Source organism: Pleurodeles waltl, chromosome 7 (assembly GCF_031143425.1).
Source record: "Pleurodeles waltl isolate 20211129_DDA chromosome 7, aPleWal1.hap1.20221129, whole genome shotgun sequence".
Classification (NCBI taxonomy): domain Eukaryota; kingdom Metazoa; phylum Chordata; class Amphibia; order Caudata; family Salamandridae; genus Pleurodeles; species Pleurodeles waltl.
In genome coordinates, this window is record NC_090446.1 from 1,001,125,842 (window position 1) to 1,001,148,540 (window position 22,699).

The window sequence follows — 22,699 nt, forward strand, 5'->3', positions numbered from 1 at the left end:
ACATGATGAATGATGAATCCCAGAAACTAGGAGGTGGCAGGGTCAATTGTTCTCTGCGTCATATTCCTACTATGCACGGGACCTGGCTGTGTTGGTGGTGCTGGGCGTCCCTTTTAAGCACACCTATAGTGAGGCGGATGTGGAGGGACGCTATTTGCTCTTTTATCGTACACTGGATGGGGAACCCAATACGATCCTAAATACTTATGAACCTAACAGTGATGAACATTCTTTTTATGACAACATATTGAATGTGCTGAAGATCAGCATTGATTTTCCAGTCATTTGGGCAGGAAAATTCAACTCTATTATGGATGGGGAGAGGGACTGTGAGCCCCGAAGACAGGGTACCAAGCCACTAATGGTGAGTTCTCTTGCCTCAGTTATGAATATTCTAGGGCTCTGGGATAGTTGGAGGGGACTGCACACAGAAGGCAGGGAGTACATTTGTCATTTGTCACACAACACATACAGTCAATTGGATTTCTTCCTACTGGGGGACATGGACTGCTCAGAGGTGACAGAGGTAACACATTTGGGGAGATTCCTTCCGATCACACCTCAGAGCTTCTGAAATTGCATTGGGGGATGGGTGGAGGTGTGAAAAGGTGTTGGCGTATGCCACCTGATCTCTTGATGGAAATTGCTTGTCATGAGACCCTGGTTACCTTGATGACGAATTACTTGGAGATGAACTGTGGAGCCATGGAATCTAGGGAAACTGAATGGGAGGCACTGAAGGCAGTTATGTGGGGGACATTTATAGGAACTACATGTGGGGTCCGTAGACAACTGGAGCATGGTCTCAAGGCTCTGGAGGGGCAATTGTCAGACATGCAGCTACATCTATCACTCACTGCTGAGACACGCAGAGATCACCTTCGACTGATTAGGGAAGTGGGAACCACTTGACAGACTAACCCTCAGACGAGACTGCAAATGGAGGGGAACAAGTCTGGCAGGTTGTCATCAGGTTGTTAGCATGGATACTGAAATGTAAAGTAGAGACTCTCCCCTCATATTACATGTTAGGAACACAGTGGGAATGTTGGTTAAGAGCCGACGGGGCATTTTGACTGTATTAGTCAAACATTTGCACACAGTCTCATGACAGGGGTTCCTGTGGAGGATGGATCTTTCTCAACCTGTCCTGAAAACGTGCAGGTGCTGGAAGAATATATTACTCTAGAGGAGGTGAGAGCTGTTTTAACAGCTCTACCTAAATCCAGAGCCCCATGGGGCATTGGCTACTAAACGTATTTCGCTCTCCTCCGGGAGGGCTGTTAGAGATCATCAAGGAGGCACGAAAGAGGAGCATCCTACTGGAATCAATGCAGCAGGGTATTATCTGCCTTATACTCAAGCCTGATCGCAGCCCGATAGATCCCTCCTCCTATAGGCCATTTATGATGCTCAGTAGTGATGTTAACATTCTCTGCAAAATATTAGCCACTAGACTGCTTGGGGTTATTCGAAGTCTGGTCCACAAGGATCAATGCGGTTTTGTACAGGCTCATAGTACGACTCTCAATTTGCAACGTTTTACGCATGTCCTACATGAAATCATGGACATGGCACAGGAGATGACACTAGTATTGTTAGACCTAGAAAACATTTTCAAAATGGTCAAGTGGAGACAACTGCTACATGGGGTGGGGTTTGGACCCATGTTTTGCGTGTGGGTGTGATTACTCTACACTGAACCCATGGTACATGTCCGAGTGTGCAGCGAGTTGTCTGAATCCTGGATGGTAGGTAGGGGAACCAAACAGGGGTACCCTCTCTTGCTGCTCCTTTTTGATTTGGCAATTGAGCGTTTGGCTCTGTTGCATGGTAGAGAGATGGTAGACTGGGGGATTCGGGTGGGTGACTCTACCCATGTAATCTCACTGTATGTAGATGATGTGTTGGTATACCTCAGATCACAGGGCAAGTCAGTTTCCATATTGTTACAACTCCTGATGGAGTACGGTGTTGTCTCTGGCCTTTGGATGAATGCACATAAATCACTTTTATTTCCTCTGGGTGGACTGTATGATAAATCCCTGGATGAGTTTCTGGTGGTGGGCCTCTGTTGGGAGCTGGAGGGCTTTAGATATTTCAGCATTTGGGTCACTCATACAATGGTGGCCCATAGGTGCCCTTATATGGAGAGGGTGATGTTGGGTCTGGCATGCTCGGTTCTGTTCTGGAATAAGTTGCCATTGTCAGTGAGGAGCAGAGCAGCAGTCGCCAAGATGGTGTTCGTCCCACGCGGTCTGTATCTGGTATAGAACTCATTGCTTCCCCGGTCCCCTCAGTTGTTTCCTCAACTTTATTCTACTAGGCTGTTCAGGGGGGAAAGGATTAAGAAGCCTTGTGCAGCATGTCAAGCCTGGGAGCGGGAATTGGTGGATCCAATATCGGATACAGACTGGGCTAAGGCATTTTTGTTAGTGCGTACTGCTTGATGCCATAACAGATTCAAGCTCTTACATTTTAATTTTGTGAATCATACTTATGTGATGCCACGCAACCTGAATAAGATACATCCTACTAGGAAAGCTGGGAGAAAATGCTGCAGTAAGGGAGATGCCTCCTTTTTCCATCTGGCATGGTCATGTGAGGCAGTCAGCAGTTTTGAAGGGCAGTCGTCCCCAGAATTGCAAAGGCCACTGGACTGGAGATTGCCCTGACCCCACTAGCCTGTCTATTGGGAGAGGTGGCTAGGCCCAGAGGGTGGAAGATTCCACACAAACTTGCGCAGCTGGCCCTCATGCTGGGTAAACATAGGGTGGCCATAGGAGGATGAGCTCCAGGAGACCCCTGGTTGATCACTGGCTTATGGGATCTTCTGGAGTGGGGAGTAGTTGAGGAACAGCATATGGATTTGGCCCATACGGATGATGGAGCAGCGGCAGACTTGACAGCATGGAGTCAATTGCTGGAGCACTTTACATATGATGATGCCTCGGACTCTGACGCCAGCACTGATGCAGAAGACTGATTGTTGTGTTTGTTTGATGAACTGGAATTGTTGAGACAACCAACTCTGCTTTTTTCAGAACTCCTGTAAGTTGATTGTGTACATGACTTGGTTACTTTACTTTGTTTTTACTTTGCATGTCATAATACATTGCCAATTCTGACGCATGTGTTGTATTAAGCACCTGTACCTGCTTAAGTATTTCTCCATAGAAGGAAATGTACCGGGAATCTCACATTTCTCGCAGTGTAGTGTTATAGTTTGAATTGCAAAAAATCAATAAAAAGAATTGATTATAAAAGCTACATACTGGCATTGACCATAAAGGTGAATGTCAATGTCCAGTTTATTTTTTTAAATACTCCTTAATATTCTTTTTGTGCCTGTTTCTGATTGCTTACAATAGTGGCAGTTAATCAAACTGAGGCTCATGGATACATAAATATTTACTTGTACTTACACTACTCGGTCAAGTATGGCTTTTGACTCCCCAGTCAGGGACTTAACCTCAAGCCCTACTTCGTCAAAAGTTATGAAGCCTTTACCACTCACCCTTTACCGTGCATCACCTCTACCACGCAGTCTTTATCACACAAGTAAGAACCACACAGGTAAGTATATATTATGGGTTTTTACCTTTAACACGGATTCTATATCACAAGGTACTTTCCCACACAGGTACTACTTAATAACATAATTTTATGTTAGATAGACAAATAGACAGGCGGACTGATAGATAGACAGATATATAGATAGATATCATTGTAAAACCATACATGGTATTACATTGTATTGTAAAGGTCAACATGCTGTAACTGTGTGGTAAAGGTATGCGTAGTAAGGGCACACATGCTAGGCCATACTGGCTGTACCAGGTATCCAACATTTCCCTGGGAGCCTGTAATTGGGGGAGAAGGGGGCTTTTGTTACTGCTGAGGACGTTTTGTAGCAGTGCAGCACTTTTAAAAGTACTGCAGAGTTCCTTGTATATCCAACAGTTTTCAGACAGCAGTAAAAGTGCAGCGATATACTCTGGTGATTAATGTACCTGTTGGAGAGAGATTGGAGTTTTGTCTAGTGGCATTTTTGCCTCATCTAAGGTAATGTAGAGAGTTCATATGCCTGCTTCGAAGAACATGTACTATGCAGATCACAGAACCGTATTTTAGGAGCAATGCTCAGTGGGATATTGGTTTTGTCACAGAGATCCTTTTGTTACAGTGCAGTTCATAAATTATAGTTGTAATCTAGCACAGTGAGCTAAGACTTGCTATCACAGAGCTGCATGCAGACTGCATGATACAGGTTAGAAAGATATATTTTTCCTTATTCTTTGATTATCCTAATGGTGCTAAAAAGGGTCTGTTCTGGTAGAAATAAATTGTTATTAGTAAGGTACACCTTAACTACTGTGTTACATTCTGAATCCTGAGATAATGCTTCCCTAGACCAAGCATTCTTAAAAAATGCCTACCAGTATTGATGATGTGAATTAAACACTTGCAGTCCCCTTTGTCTTATGGAACATTTTCTGTACACTGATATGCACCTGTATGGGTTATTGTCCTATATGTCTTTGATGTGAAGTCCTCCAACAGCCTATGCTAGTGAAAGAAGTGCTAAAAAAACAAATGAAATACATGTCAGGGAGGGGCTGTGGAGAGATGTGAGGCACTGTTAGAAGGTGATGATGAGATGATTATTGAAGAGCCTCAGTAAAGATTGCTGAATCCTGATGCACTGTAAGGTCAACATTTACTATGCTTTAAAGACTAATAGAATTGAATATATAATGAAAAATGTGCTGTAGAATGAACCGTTTTTGTCCTTTTTCCTACATTTTCTTCAGTGGAGGCGGGGAACCCTCCCACATCCCATTGTAGTGGTCAGGCTTGCTCACTATGTAACCTCTGTTGGCTGGTCTGACAAAACTTGCCAAGGCTGCTTTGGGTTCCACACCCGGCCCTGCACACATGGTAATGTCTAATATTCCTTCAAAATGTCCATCAATTAACTTTTCACAAACCCTGCTGTTGTTTCCAGACGATCATGGTTCGCCCCTGTTTCTTACCACAAACCATTAGGTACTATATAAGCCCTTTATTGATACTTCACCTGTGGGCTGTACTGGGCTGAAAAGAAACAATGCACTTCTTTGTTCTGCATCATCGGTTGTGAATGTGATCAATGGTAGCAATAAGTGAAATAAAGCGGGCCTGAAACCACACGTGCCCTAAAATTAGTGGTGGGCAGATCCAATTTATCAGAAAGTGTATATGTATATGCGTTTGTGCATATCATGTTAAACCAGAAGCAGTTCCCTGGCCGAGCTGTGTGATGGGATTTACCATAAGGGACGTTGAGTGCTGGGGAAGGCCGAATACGTGACAGCTGTCCCTTGTGTATGAATGGGCTTGTGGCACATGCAGGATGCATGCCAAGTGGAACATGCCAAAGATTAGCAAGGCAGCTTTTCAAAAGCGATTTAGCACAAATTAAAAGGGCATGGCATGTGGCGCTGAGGACGAGGAAGGTTGCTTACCTCACACAGGACCTTACTTGTGCCAGGCGTCCACAGAGGCTAAACAGTGGTGGCGACTGACGAGAACCCTCCTTTGTGGTCGTAATGTTCTCCACATGGGGAATCGGCACTCTTTGCAGCACTCTGTACTCTTAGCAACTGTAGATATCGTTACCCAATTAATTCCATACTCAAGCACAGGCACACCACTGACACTTAATGTGACCACAGGCAAACTCTACTCGGCTTCCCGGTTTTAGTTTACTAGTACACAATATGTGTATTCAAACCTCAGGGGTAGCAGCCATTGAGTTACCTTGGGAGATGTCCTCGGTTGCATGAGCCTGCTGCAGAGACTTGTGTGTAACTAGTAGGCAACAGTTTAAAGTAGAGGGTATTATCGATACGTTAGAGTTTATAATTTCCTCACCCTGACATTCCAAACATATTCTGAATTTTAAATATCAGAAAGAGGAATAACATACCCACTGGATCTTTGCGTTGAATAACTGCATATGTTTCCCTGCAGTCCAGCAGAGTGTGTTGCCCACCGTCAGAGAGTGGCAATAACGTTCAGGAAAAGTGGTAATATTTTCAGCACTTTGCTCTAAATGACTCACTAACTACTAAAGTTTGATAAAGAGGCAGTTTTTCGGACTGTGGCAAATTGTCACCACCCAGGGATGCTGTCCTGAGGCTCCTTTCTTGTCTTATGCCAGAGCTGAACCAGAACTTATCAGAGTGTGACTGCTGCTCAGCAGAATCTTCCACATCTAAGTGTGCGATGGGCCCAGAAGGTTATTGTCATCTTTGCTGTCATCAACACAGCTGTCCAGTTTACGTAAGAGAACCTCACTCAATGTCACCACAAGAAGAGTGAACAAAATGGAGGTCACATCCTCTACAAGAAAGCTTGTCTACATAGCCTCTCGTTCTCTCTGTCTTTGGTTCGTGTTCTCTTAAAGGAACACACCAGACCATAATGAATTCTATGATTTTAATAGGACAAACGCTATTTGGGCTATTGATAAACGCATTTTGGAGTACGTAAAGTAGTACTCCAGTAATATTTTATATTCGCTTTTTGTGAACCATCTGCAAAACACCTAAAATGAGAAAAATATTCAGGGAAAGGGGAGAAATAGGAGTCCAAGTACATTGCAAGTGTACTGGGTACTGGGAGACTATCGAGAGCCTGGATGGGCATGGGCTCCTATTTTGCCCCTTTGGAGAAATTCTACAACTCACAACAAATGGGAAATCTCGCCAAAGGGAAATGGTGAGTATTTTCTTGACAAGGATGCCTCCGGATCGTTGCGGCTCCAAATATTAGTTAAAGGGGCCCAGGAGTTAATTGTTTTTAAAATACTTTTATTTTTCATTTCATGACAATACAAAGAACAAACATATAGCAGCAATGCAGTTCAAACATTTATACTATGCAGCATATAAATAATCAGGCAGTCGCACACATTATATATAACATAATCTCGGATGTCCTAATGGTTATTGAGCAGCAATGGGTGTAAAAAAGGGAGAAAAGAAAATAGAGTCAGTACTGTAGTTGACTGATTGACGTGCGTAGGTTGAATTCAACATGAGCTGGTATCAGTGGTTAACTGCGAAGCAGGAGGTGTGACGGCCAACGCAGACAAGTAATCCTTTAACAGCTGCCAAATGTCCATAGGCCTAGAGCTCACAGGCTGCAATGAGGCGTATACTTCACTATTTGTGTTGCAATACATGAGGCTGGCCAACCAAGAGTGAACGCTAGGTGAATGTTTGGACCCCCATCGAATTTCAACCTCCTGTTTAGCTAGTAAAAGCAATATCGCTATGAGGCGCTTTATGGATCTCGGAAAGTCGCCAGCATAGCCAAGAAGAGCAGAGAGCAGATCCAGTCGTAAAGGCTGACCCACAATGGGTGACACTCTGCAATATACCTCGCGCCAAAAGGGCTAATGTTAGGGCAGGTCCAGGACATGTGTGAAAAATCAGCAATGAAAGCACAACACTCGGGGCAAGCAGCGGGGTGGTTTGGGTCAATTTGAGCTATATCTTTAGGGGTGACATATACCCTTCTGAGAAATTTTAAGTGTATTCATTTGTGGCGTTGGTTAGGTGAAACAAGCCTAGACTGTGCATAGCATGTCTCATAGACCTTTTGAGATAATGGGTGACCCAGATCTCTCTCCCAGGATTCCCTCAGTTGCGCATCTTGAATAGGTAAAGCCCCAATGCAAACTGAGTAGAGTCTGGACACAAAGCGCCCTCCTGAGGCCATCGTGGCAACCAGGGTAAGTGGTGTGAACTCCACAGGAGCCAGTGGGTACGTAGCATAGGATGCTCGCATAGAGCGTTGCAGCTGACATAGCATAAAGGCCCTCATTCTGACCTTGGCGGTCGGCGGAGAGACGGCGGTCGGACCGCGAACAGACCGGCGGTATTAAAAATGGCATTCTGACCGCGGCGGTCCCCGCCGCGACCGACCGCCACTTCCCCACTCCGACAGCCACGGCGGTCATGACCGACGGGCTGGAGTCTGCGCACTCCGGTCCGGCGGTCGACCCAAGACCGCCAACGGTATCATGACCCTGCTTACCGCCGCGGTTTCTGGCAGTCGGGAACCGCCATGCGAACCATGGCGGTAGGCACTATCGGGGCCAGGGAATTCCTTCCCTGGCACTGATAGGGGTCTCCCCCACCCCCCACTGCCCCCCCGAGTCCTCCCCCCACACCCTCCACCCCCCTGCCACCCCCCAGAGGTGGTACGAACCCCCTCCCCACCCCCACCCCGACATGCACATACACGCACCCCGACATGCACACACCCCCTACATGCACATATACACACCCCCTACACACACACATACACAACGGGGACACATACCCGCACACATACATGCCGACATGCGCACCCGCCGAACTACACACATTGCCCATAGGCACAGCAGCACTCCCCGCCCGCATGCACGCACTCACACACCCCCTCTACACACTCCCACGCACACCCCCATGCACGCACACATCACACAACACCCCCCCACCCCCTCCCCTCACGGACGATCAACTTACCTTGTGCGTTGGTCCTCCGGGAGGTGACAGGAGCCATGGGGAGGTGACCGCCAACAGAAGACCGCCAACAGAAGACCGCCACACAGAAATGTGGGTCGTAATTCTGTGGGCGGTGTTCTGCTGGCATGGCGGTGGAGGTTGACCAGTCTCCACTTTCCCGCCGACCGCCAGTGTGGCTGCTGGCGGTACGCTCCCAGCGGTCAGAATGCGCACAGCGGCATACCGGCGGTCTTCACCGCGGCGGTAACTCGGCGGTCTTGCGAAAAGACCGCCAAGGTCAGAATGAGGGCCAAAGTGTTGCAGGTGTGTGGTGTCAGTGAAACGAGTATCTGTAGTGCATGAGAATGTATGGTCATCTGGGAAAACATCCCCGAAAGTGTGAAGGCGAAGAGCTTGTAATGTATGCTGTACAAGCGCCTCCTGTGGGATGGGTATAAATAGATTAGTAATCAGGGACAATGCCGGCGAGTACAAAGTGTTGCATTGAAGCAGACGTGCCAGTCTGCGCCATGCCAAGCTTGTTGTGTAAATAGTCTGAATGTCACTGCAGGGAAGCAGAACACCCCAGGCAAAAGGGCACTCAGCAGAACAGGATCTGCCAGGTCTCACTCTGTAATGGAGTAAGGGAGATGGACATCAGGATGAAACCAATAAACGCGTACTGACACTGCACCACCAAATAGAATATCTGAAGATGAGGGACTCCAAATCCACCCCTCTCATCTGGGAGAGTAAGGATCTCCCATCTTATGTGCGGTGTTTATCCACCCATACCAATCGAATGACCAGGCTGCGAAGAGTGGCAAAAAAAGAGTTAGTAAGCTGGATCAGGATATTTAGAAATAGGTACAGAAATTGTGGGAGAAGCACCATTTTTATGAGAGATAGCTGACCTGCCATAGAAAGTGGCAACTTCACCCACCTGTCCACCTGTGCAGTGAATCTCTCCACTGCAGGCCCATAATTCAGCCATATCACCTGCTCCCTGTCTCTGTGCAGATGTATACCCAAATACTTCACCGAATCAGGGCACCGACATAAGATGAATTCTGTCTCTGGTGGGCGAGTAATGTCAGTCAGCGGAACCAGCTCCGATTTACTCCAATTCACACGCAACCCAGATAATTCACCAAAGTGGGTCACCTCTGCAGTGCTGGCACCAGGTTCGTGTCTGAATTGCAGAGAAATATCAAAATGTCATCCGCATTTAATGACACCAAAAGCGGTCCACTGGACCACTGCAGTCCCCTGTGGCTATGTCCCTGGCACAAGTGGCGCAACAGGGGATCCATTGCCAGGATAAATAGTAGAGGCGACAGGGGGTACCCCTGCCGTGTATCCAGCGTTATGGGGAAAATGGAGAGAGCTCACCAGTTAGCCGTATAGCTGCTATTGGCTGCGAATACAGTAGAGCAATCAATTTAGTGTAACCGCGGGGAAACCAAAGCTTATTAGGACAGCATGTAAGAAGGACCACTCAAGTGAATCGAAAGTCTTTCCGGCATCTAGCAAGGCAATCACTGTCAGAACCTCTGGGGTTCCTTGTTTATCACCGAAAAGACAGTACGAAGATTAATAGAGGTAGAGCGATGGGGGACAAGCCCAGACTGAGCGGGGGGAATAATCGTGTTCAACAGAAGAAAAAGGCGGGTGACAATCATTCTGGCCAGGATCTTATTGTCAAAATTTATGAGGGAGAAGGGGCAATATTATCCACAGCTTAGATGATCTTTGCCGGGTTTAGGCAAAAGAGCGATGACCCCCTCTCTCATAGATGCCTGAAGAACCCCAGCCTCCAGAGCCTCAGCATACACCGATAACAGATGAGGGCTTAGAAGTGAACCCATCCAACCCTGGGGCAAGCCCCCTCTCCAGCGGGTCAATGGCCTGCGACAGCTCCTCGGCAGAAAAGGGCTCACTAAGGAACTTCTGCTGTGCAGATGTGAGCCAGACCATACCTATGTCATTTAAATAGTCCAGTAATTCAGGGCCAGATTGCCCCTTCTGTGCAGTATAAAGCATAGAATAGTATTTTAAAAACTCCTCCTGGACTGCCTCGGTACCGATGGTAACATTGTCATCAGATCTTTTAATTTCAAGGATATGGGATGCAGAATGTGGGGGGCGAATCAATCTGGCCATCAGTTTCCCGGGTCGGTCTCCCTCACTATTTTTACGGGCTGTTGCATATTTGTCCATGTAATGTACTTCTCTCCGTGCTAGTTCATTGAACTCATCCAGCAGAGCCCTGCAACACCCCAGACGAGGGGCTACATCAGCTGCCCCAGTGCCCTGCGCCGCCCCAGGCGAGGGTTTACATCAGCTGCCCCAGTCACGCGGTCAAGGTCAACAAGCTGAGCTTCCTCCCTCGCCAGATTGCGACGAATCTCCCATAGGACACCAGAATGTGTAGAGCTGCAGATGTCCCTGAGGTAAGCCTTAAAGGCATCCTCCAGCACCGCCCATGTACCCACCAACCACACGTTCAGCTTAAAGAAATCGACCAGTGCCTCCCGCAAGATCGCGCCAAATGGAGTGTCCAGCAATGCCATGTATGGGAACCTCCAATTTTTCTGGCCCTGCACGCTGCAGGTATAGAGAGTGCCATCAGCACTGGGGAGTGGTCCGACAGAGTCCGAGGTAAATGTGTGACATTGGTAACCCACTGTGCCATTGCGCCTGTCAACAGCCAATAGTTAATACATGACCACGTACCATGGGGTGCAGAGTAAAATGTGTAGGCCAATGTACCTGTGCCATACAGTTACTAAGGGTCACGTACAGCGAACACGGTGCATAGGTCCCCCAGAGCCCTAAGGGAGTGGGGCTTGGACGTCGGGCCCAGGAGGTGGTGTCTACCTCTTGGTCCACAGCTAAAGTAAAGTCCTGACCCAGCAGGATGCACTCTATGTCAAAACCATCAATGTGCAAGTGGATATCCTGGAAGAATCCAGGAGCATCAATGTAAAGGGCATACACATTTACTAGTAGGACATTACGGTTATCCAAAAGCCCCACAGCCATCACCTATCTGTCATTGCCAGCCATTCGGGTCAACAGTAGTTTAAACAGAACTGTTTTATGAAGCAAGACACACACCCCCCAAGAATATGAGATGTAAACATTACAACACATAGCCCATGTAAATAAAACAACCCACCCGCCACCCACACCCATCCCAAGCATGCCAAGCGAATCCTGTAATACCCTAAACCCAGACCATTACAATAAAAAAACAAATAATATGATATCAACCGTGGGAGTATGAGTACGCAGCAGGGGAGCACTCCCAATTGTAAATGGAATTGATAGTGTGACATAGAGGAATACAACCCAACTTAAAGAGAGAAAATGAATATTAAACAGTAGAGCAGCACAAAAGCAACCATTTTTTGTAGTTACTGGGGGAGCACTGATTACATCAATGTGGCCGTGATCACAATCCAGGCCACTTCATCTAATCCAGGGGAAATATATCCATGCTCGAAGCAGGCCCGGCATCCTGATTGTTGTGCCCCTGCAGGGACCTGCCAGGCGATCCATCCAGCCAAGGGTGTTGTTTGCAGAACTTCATGGCATCACCAGAGGTATCAAAGTATTGTGCTTGACCGTTCACCTCCACCCTCATCCTAGCCAGATAGATAATTCGACAGCGTGTTCCTAGGAAACGGAGCACTGCCCTGACCTCGGAGAATTTCCATCTGGCTTCCTGTACCCTAGGCATGAAGTTGGGGCAGAGAGACACAACTGCTCCTTGCTACTGTACGGGACCTTTCTCCCTAGTGAGGCGGAGGGCAGTGTCTCAGTCTCTATAGTTCAATAGGCAGGCAATAATCAAACGGGTAGGTGCCCCTGGGGGAGGCCTAGGGCCCAGCGTACAGTGTGCTCTCTCCACCACAAAAGTTGAGGTGAATTCATGGCGCCCCAGTAGATCCACCAACAGGTTCTCTACAAACCAATCTAAGCGAACAGTATTGGTGGACTCTGCTATTCCGGCTATATCTAAGTTGTTACGCCGACCTCTGGCCTCCAAATCTTCATTCTTTATCGCCACTGTCTTTACTGCCCCTTGACCTTCTCAAGGCATTTTTGGAGCATCGCTGTGTCATCTTCAATGGTGGAGATTCAACCCTCCGCTCCCTCTGGGCACGAATGCTACTTTTCCAATCTGCTACTCATGTTGTCTAGTCTGGAGTTCAGAGAGTCAAATCTAGTATCAGTAGCGCAAAATCCTGCCCTCAATTCCATCAATATTGCCTCCGCATCTGGTGTTGAATCTCACATCTGTTCTCACCGGACATCTTCTGCCTCCTTTGCCGGAGTAGCAGCCATGTTGTCCTGCGGCCTCCTCTCAAATGGGAGCTTACGCTGCTTGGGGTCACCATGGCCATAGCCCCCCAGAATTGCCTCCCAGCAAGCGCTGGTCAGGTTATACACCAAGGATCATAAAGGGAAAACTCATATCATGTAGGGGGGCAGCCCTGGTAACAGCCACAGTGATACAGATCCCACCCAATTCTCCAGGCAGGTAGCACCAAGCATCAGCACAGATGGAAACCAGACTGCTGTGCTATGCTTTACATGTGGTCAGTGCGTGCAGTGCAGGAGTGCGGAACTCCAGTAGAGCCATCCACCAAGGGACAGTCAGCCAGTGAGAAAGTTTGTATTTGTTGGGCCCCACTGCAGGCTGATGCGTGACCACACTGGTCACTCCATTGTGTGTCCAAAAAGTGGGGGGCTAGGGGCTTACCCCCCCACCATGCTGCAAATTCTTCTGGTGCCAGCCAAGCCTGCGTCACCAAACAGCAGGACTTATCCGTGTCTCTGCGGTCACAGAAAGGGCCACTCCAGGCCTCAGTGCCATGCGACCATGCTGTAAATTGTCCAGGGGGGGGACTGGAGACATTCCCCCGGCGTCACTTTGGGCTCAAAGGGGAGTGAACCGCAATCGGCTGCTCCTGGTGGAACCGCACCCCCGGGTGGCCGAACCACCTCGGGGCCTCCGAGGAGTGTGGGCCAACGGGCATGGGCCACAGCAACAGCCTCACCCGCTTACCGCAATATCAGAAGCCACGGGTCCCCTGTGATCACCCCCCACTCCTCACTGCCCCAGAATTTGTGCTGGGCTGCCTCTGGGTCCCGGTTGCGCTCCCCAACTCGATTCTCGGGATCCTCCGCAGGAGCTCCAAAGCCGCACAGCCATGTTGGTCGGTGGCTCACCACGACCCCTGGGCCCAGGAGTTTAAATTTGAAATGTGTATTTACCGTTGCAAACTGCGAGTTTTCCTACTATTCCCAGAATACCCTTGTATGGATGACATGAGGGAAATGATTATAGATGCATTGACAACTGTTTCACTTTTTAGTCAAAATGCATCATTGGTTATGAACAGATTGCGGAATGTAATTGAATAAATTGGAGATTTAAAACACCTGGAAGTGCAGCGAAATGTTTTTTGTCATGTGATATATATATTGTCTCTTGTGACAGTCACCATTAGGTAGTTATAGTTAGGACCTAGTTTCTATAAAAAAAAAAGCATTTTTAGTTTTGCTAATAACTTTGGTGTGGTTTAATGAATCGTAATGAAAGTTTCCAAGACAATATGACACTCACTTCAGCATCCGTCTGGAAAGTTTTGGGGCAATCCGTCAAGCAGGGACTGAGAAAACATGGGGGTGGGGAGGGTTCCCAAAACTCTTTTTCCCAATTCATTTTTACATAGGAATTTTGAACAGCGATATCGCTGAGCCACTTAATGGAATTACACAAAAATTGTCAGATAGGTAGCTCTTTGTCTCAAAAGCGACCTTTTTGTCATTTGGTATAAATCCGTTCAGTAGCTTTTGAGATATTAAAGAAAATCCAAATTTGTATATATTGGGACGGAAAGGCTTTGCAAACCCTTCAGATCTTGTGCTGAGATCTGATTGGCTGCTAATACTTCATCGAGGAAGCGTTGGCAGCCATGTTGGGACTCAGGCGAGTCCCAGAAAAAAAAGTTTAAAAAATAAAAGGGTCCAGGGTAGGGACACCCTGACCCCTTAACTCTGGTGCTCTGGTGCTGTGATCCCAGAGGGACACCCTCCCCCCCCCGGCTGGGTAAAAAAAAACATTTAAAAATGTGCTTGATAATTCTGAGGCCGTCTGGGTGGGTCAAGTACTGGGGGCATTGCCACTTTAATGCGGGGGCATCCAGAACCCCGGAACCCTAGGCACCGCCAACTCCCTGGGGCACTAGTGAAAACTAATGCGGGGGGCCCTGGCCCAGCTCCTCCCCGGGCCACACAAAAAAAACGAATGTGTGAGGGCTGCTCGCCCCACCCTGCAGCCCCAGGGACCGGTGCCTCCCTTGGACACCAAAGTAAAACTAATGCAGGGGGTAACATGGACCCCCCACAGCACCAGAGACCACCACCTCCTCAAGGCACTAATCAAAAGCAATTCAGTGAGGCAGCTCAGCTTCCGGCAGCTCTAGGGACCGCCACTACTCCGGTGAACCAAAGTAAAACTAATGCAGGTGGCTGCCGGCCCCTCCACTGTCCCGGAGACTGCCACCTCCTCAGGCACTAATCAAAAGAAATACATGGGGTACTCTTGGCAGCCCGCCTCCCCGGGTCACTAATTAAAACAAATGGGGGGGTGCCTGCCCCCCCCGCAGCCCCGGGGACCACCACCTTCCCAGGGCACTAATGTAAGCTAATGCAGGGGGTGCCAGCCCCCGGCAGCCTTGGAGACTGCCACCTCCCAGGGCTAATTTAAAAATAGATAGGGCATCTGTCTCTGACCCGCAGGCCCTGGGGACCACCACCTCCCCAGGGCTAATTTAGTTGAGGGGGCTGTGTGGCCCCCTCAAGGAGCCAATAAAGGCCCTGGATACCAGCGCCACCAGTACCAGCTCCTGCTATGTCCTGGGGTGCCCACCACAAGGAAATAGCTATTTGCTGTCCTTGCCCACCCCCAGGACATAGCTATTTGCTGTGACTTGGTGGAAGCTGACAGCCCCCACCAAGCCACAGCAAACACTCAGCTTGGATGAAGTGAGAGCTATCAAACAGCTCTCACTTCATGTAAGTGGTTTCCTCTTTTCCATTGCTGTCACAGAGAAGGAGCAGTTGTAGCAGCTCCCTCTTTGTGACAATAATCCCGGCTCCCACAACAGGTAGAGAGCTGGCTGTGACCACGGGGGCCTGCAGGCTCTCCCACGGTTTCCAACATTGTCACTGTGGGCACCCAGACCACATGGCCAGGGCCCAAGCATCGGGTTCTGGGGGCCAAGATGGGCCTGAGGAGGAGGGCAGTATGACCCTCCCCCCAAAAAATGAAACATTAAGCCTGGGCCCTGGGGGATGGGGTCCTTGGGGATTGACCTGGGGGCAAAGCAATATTGGGTTGCTATGGGAGTTGGCCGCAGGCTGGGCCTTGTGGCCAAATCCTGCTGCACACAGCTTAAAGGCATGTGTAGCGCAGGGTTGGGTGGTTAGAGGGGTTGGCTGCAGGCCAGGCCCTGTAGCCAACCACCATCACATGCAGCCGAAGTCTGTGCACAGTGGTGGTTGGATTAACATATAGTATTGAAAATAACTTTACGTTAAAAAAAGTAGCAATTCACTGAAAAAAACAAACGTTATGGAGACAATATAGTTAAGAAATAGAATTAAAATAACAATAGCAATTCACTTATAAAACTAAAGGTTACAGGGACATAACAGTTAGGCTCACATTTTAAATGCACCAAACAATAGAAATTCATCGTATTTAGTTAGAGTTGTCTCAAGTAACTATAAATCGTGAGCTAAGGTAACCATAACGTGAGCCCTCACCTTGCACTGCTAATTGCCCCACAGAATACATCACACTTGACATCTTTGATAACATCATTGATAATATCAATGTAACATTTGCAGTAAAAAAATTAGCAGAAAACTGTGCATGGCAGAGACGTGAGATAAAGTTACCTTAGGGCATGAGTTACAGTTACTTGAGATAACTCTAACTAGAACTGATGAGCGTCTATGGTTAGGTACGTTTAAAATGTGAGCCTAACTATAATGTCCCCGTAAACTTTGTTTTTTTTATTGAATATCTATCTATCTATCTGTCTATCTATCTATCTATCTATCTATCTATCTATTTATCTATCTATCTATCTATCTATCTATCTATCTATCTATTTATCTATATACACACACATGTATATATATATATATATATATATATATATATATATATATATGTGTGTGTGCCACCTACTGGTAGTCGCCAGTAGGTAGTTACAGTTAGGACCATGTTTCCATAGTAACAGCGTTTTTTGACTTGCCAGTAACTTTGGCACCGTTTGACGGATCTTCACAAAATTTTCCAAAAAAAAGTGTGCCGGTGATTCTTGTTGTGCATCAAAAGTTTAGGGTTAATCCGTTAAGCAGGGGCAGAGGAAAAGGGGGTAGAGAGTTCAAAAAAAGTTTATTTCCTATTTCCTGTGTTAGTTCCGAAAGGAGATCCGAACACGACTACAGCCCAAATTGGAATTACATCAAATTTGGCAGAAAGCTAGATTTTGTTCTGCAGATAGTTATTTGGTGTAAATCCCTGCAGTAGTTTTTGGGATATTAAAGGGAAAATATATTTGTGTGCCTAGTACCGTGGATCCTTTGTGACGTTTTCTCTGTGATTGCGCATATTCACAAATGTGCGCGCCAACATGAATGCTGTGATAGGATAGCCGCAACCTGACCAGAAAGTTGTGCCTGCCATCTTAGGTTATGGGACAAGGTCCCGGGCTGAAAAATAAAATAAAAAGTGACATAAGTGGTCAAGGTGAAGGTACCTTGACCCTATAAGTGTCATGTAGGAGTATTTGAGGGTCAAATTGTGACCTTAACATATTTTCTTTTCACAACACGTGATATTCATGAATATGGTGCAATGCTAAGCTAAGTTTTCAAAATATATTTACAGACTCATTCATACACTAATTCATTCACTCATAGTAGCACTCATGCACCCACTCACAGACCCATTCAGAGAGTCATAACCCCACTTTCAGACCCACTCATGCACTGACACTCCCACTCAGAGACCCACTCAGACTATCATGCACCCACACACAGACCCACTAAGACCCTCACACACCCACTCACAGACCCACTCAGACCATCACACACTCACTCACAGACCCACTCATACACTGACACATCCACTCACAGACCCACTCAGACACTGATGCACCCACTCACAGACCTAGTCATACCATCAAACATCCATTCACAGAACCACTCAGATCCTCACACACCCACTCTCACACCCGGAAAGACATTCTAACATCCAGAGGCATCCTCTCACCCCCAGAGAGACAGACCCTTCAGCCATGTGTGGTTGGGTGGTTATGGGAGTTGGGCACAGGGCCTGGCCACAGGGCAGGTTCTGCGGGCAACCCCCGCCACACACAGCCAAAGGCTGCGGGTGGCTTAGGGTTGGGTTGTTATAGGGATTCAGCCAAAGGCCTTGCATGGTACGGATTAGGTGGTTATAGAGGATTGGCTGCAGGGCCTAGCCGCATGCCAGGTCCTTCAGCCAACCCCTGCCATGCACGCCTGAAAGCAGTGCACGTCAGTGGTTGGATTAATGCAACAGTAATTCAAATTACTCTACGTTACAAAAAAACATAGGAATTCATTGAATAAACAAAAGGCTACAGGGACGTTATAGTTAGGAAATAAAAATGCAAAAAATATAGAAATTCACCTAAAAAAACGAAGGCCACGGGGAAGCCACAGTTAGGCCCTGAAACCACTCGCACAAAACTGCACAAATTCATCTGCCACACCCAAAGCCACCTCAAGCAACTACAACGTGCACCCCAAGGCAACCACACCTAATAAAAAAGCATTGTGTGTAGCTAGGATATTGTCTGAGGCTTCCTAAAACTAGGGCTGGGCACATCGGTGATTCGCTAAGAGAGTCTAAGAGAGGCTAAAAGAGTCAGTCAGTCAGTCAAAGATTCTTTATTCGGCAAAGTGCCATAAAAGCACAAAACATTTTATGAAAATCAGAGATTAAAATACATTTAAAAATATACAAGGCATCATTTACAAAACATTTCAGCAGCATAGCCCATCCAGATCTAATCACACTACCAATACAGCAGGATCATGTCAGTCCCGGAAAGCAATATCCAATCTCATAAGATTTAAAAAAGAATACACTGGTACCCTTCAATTTTATGCAGGATCAACAACATTAAAATGCAGAATATTTACCTAAATTATGTAAACAGTATAAATTGTTTAAAATCACTAAAATATACAGAATAAAGTGACAAAATGCACACTTATATCAAAAATCACGAATTTGTTTTAAAATCATATCCATTTCCAAATTAGAACTATTGCACAACTATATCAACCAATTCATATCGTTTCCTGTTAGCAATGGCAGATCTAATAAAATTTGATACAGGATAACAGATTTAAATTTCTGAACATTTTTGAACATGGATCATAGCATCCTTATAATATATGAACTTTAATTTACGTAAAAGAGGCACTATAAAAGCATGTCTAGGGGAAGTATAAAGTTTACAAAATAGATAAAAGTGACATGTGCTCTGCTTAGATCTAGCATCACAGGGGCCAGGTGGAAGCTCTTTTTGCCAAATGCATTGTTTAGGGAAGGCCACTTTATAGTGAATTAAATGTAATCTAAGTAATGTTAAGAAGGAACATATTAATGGACTCAAGAACCAAGTTTAATAGGGTTCCATGGAAACCACGGTTGAAATCTGGACATAAGGTACAAAAGTTTTCAAATTCTGGGCACTATGAAGTCTAAGGCTCAGGGTGTATTCAAAATGCTGTTGTTTCACCACCTCCTTAGCATTTATTGGCAAAGACTCTGAATTTGTAAACATATTCTCGAGCCCCAAGTTTTTAAAAGATGTTTGCAAATATGAAAGCCAAGGGATTTTATTTGATTTGGCCAAATTTAAACAGTCAGCCATATAGTCTTGAATCAGGCCTGCTACAGGGTTTCTCCAGCATCTAAGCCACAACAAGAGTGGGGCAACAGTAATCAGATCTTCTATATATCGTAAACCCAATTCCTAATGGCAGATGACTTTTGCTATGTTCTTAGGTACAATCAACAATCTGTGGGCAAATTTATTCTCAACATGTTGAAGTAAAGCTGCTTTGGCGTAACCCCATATGCCCGTATATAGCTGCTGATATACACTTTGATTTGTAGAGTGTAATGATCTGAGATATTGGTCTGTGTCCCAGTTTGCGGGTGAAGCAAAATATTGCTTCTATATTTCTCACCAGTTGCTGGATCTTAAATTTAAGATGGGGGTTCCATAGCAAAGAGGAACTCACGTACATGCCTAAATAACAAAAGTCTATCACCTTATTAATGATATTACCTCCCGTGGTGAATTGTTTGGACCTTGTATTTCGAGGGCCACACATCATTACATGCGTCTTTGAGAAATTTACTTTCAAATCAAGGTCTTGAATGAAAGTTAAAAAAAGATCCAGCAGGCCCTGAAGAACGTTAGCTGTGCACGCAAATAATACAGCATCTTCAGCGTATAATAAAACTTGAAGCTGTCTCTGTCCCATCTTGGGGAAATCTTTCCGATATTTTATTAACAAATCATAGAGCCCATTACTATATCAGAAATAAAAATGGGGCCAAAATACAAACTTGCCTTACTCCTCGTTTTGATGGAATAGGGGGGGTTCTCTCACCATGCAATCCAAACTGAACTGAGACCATAAAATTTGTATGTAAACGCTTTATCAACTCTAACATATTCAGATCAATCCTCAAAGTTTTTATAATTTGCCAAAGTTTCTCTCTATTTACCAAATCGAAAGCACTTGAAAGATCAATAAATGCCATATGAATGGATTCTTTTTTAGCAATTACATATTTGCTGAGTACAAGATGCAAATGTAGTGCTTGTTCTACTGTGCCTACGCCAGGCCTAAAGCCATATTGAATTGGGGAGAGATCTTGGCTTCTGTCACCCAATCTTCCAGCCGTGATAAGATCATATTCCCTAATATTTTAGCCATTGAATCTATAAGGGATATTGGCCTATAGCAAGTAGGATCTTCTCTATTGCCCCTTTTAAGTGTAGGGATAATAGCGGCCAACTTCCACGAAAAAGGAATGTTACTCTTTAATACACTTCTTAGCACATTTGTAATTAGCGGATCCCAGAAATTTGTCATAGATTTAAAGATGTCTACCGGGACCCCATCTGTTCCAGGTGCCTTTCCTGGCCTGGAACGGTTTATTGCTGAAATAACCTCATGAAGGTCAATGGAAATGTCTAGAATGTTCAAATTAGATTCTGCAGATTTCTGCTTGTTACTTTCATCCCCCTTAGTTGGTACATCAATTTCAAAATGAAATACCCACATAAAATGATTCATCCAAACAGTTTCTGGAATCAAACAATCGTCATCTCTAGTGTCATTATCAGAAAAATGCGAGTGATTTACTACCTTCCAGAATTTTGATGTATCCCTCAATTCAGTAGCTGACAGAAGCTCTTCCCACGCTTCAGTTCTAATTTCCAATTTCCTGTCTTCTAGCATTGTCTTATATTGACCCCTTGCCATTTTAACTAGATTGCTGGAAAAGGGAATAGTTCTGAGAGCTTTTTTTTAGGTTTTTATGAGCAGCTGTACACGCAGGGTTGAACCATTGGTGAGCCACTGGACCCGAAGGGATCCCATCAGTTACAAGTGCAGCGGAAATTGCATTACTTATATGTTCATATTCTTGGACTATGAGATCATGGGTTGACTAATGTGACAGACAAATATTAATGGAGTCTAGCTTTGACTTTAAGATTTTAGGCCATATTTATACTTTTTTAGCGCCGCATTTGCGTCGTTTTTTTACGCGAAATCGGTGCAAACTTACAAAATACAATTGCATTTTGTAAGTTTGCGCCGATTTTGCGTAAAAAAATGACGCAAATGCGACGCTAAAAAAGTATAAATATGGGCCTTTGTGTTTAAGGGAATTTGGATCTACCTTTTCCCATTTCATGAGTACACCAGACTTTTTATTGAATACATATTTTCTTCTCACTTCCCCATTTTTTGGGGCCAATTTGATGTTATAAGCTAAATCAATACATAGGGGATTATGATCACTGGCACAATGGGGTACTATCTTGAAGTCAAGAATTAAATAAAAATCTAAAGAGCTAATAAGAATAAAGTCAATAATACTCACTTTAGAATTCCCTGTAAATGTGGGATTTTGGGGGGTATTTGCAGACCTTTTTCCTCTTGCATATACAAGATCAAACTTATAGATAAGAAAATGAAAAGCTTCATCTCCATTGGTATGTGTAAAGAGGGCTAACATCTCTCTACACTCAGTAGGAAAGCTGCACAAGTGTGGAGCTTCCTGATGGCACAAGGGCATATTAAAATCTCCTAACCAAAGCGAAACTAGCTCTTTATACTGTAACTGAGTAGATGAATCAATAAAATCTATTAGGTCCTCGAGGTTTCTCTTCAAAAGACTACGTGGAATATTATTATAGAAGTTTGTTATCAAAATGCTCTTACTCCCTTCAATTGATAATAAAAAAATCATAAAATAGGGTGAGGACCAAATTATAGATGCCTCCATTTTTGGTAATTGTAGTGATACAAGAACTAGAAGGCCCCCTCTTGCCCTTCCTTCTATGGAGGTTACTGCTGGTTGATATAGGGATAGATAACCATCCAATAAGAAAGTGTCCTTTGACCACTTCTCTTGAAGGCATATTATATCATATGTAGATATAAATTTCAACCAATCTGGGCTTTTTATTTTAGACCGAAGCCCCGCAATGTTCCAACTATTTAATGTTAAAGGTTTAAGTCCTAGTCCTCGTATCGATTCATCCATTGTGATGACATGGACCAAAGCATTGGGGTGAGTACCGGTCTTATTCACCCCTTCCTCAAAGGGATAAGAATCGTGGTCTTCCCCTACCTTTGGCGCCTCCGGATCATCCCTAAAGTGCCTATCCATGTCAATCAATAGTTTATTCGGTCCAGGTTTGGACCATTTGAGAAAATAAAAAATAATCATACATACAGAAGGATAAAAACCATAGACCATC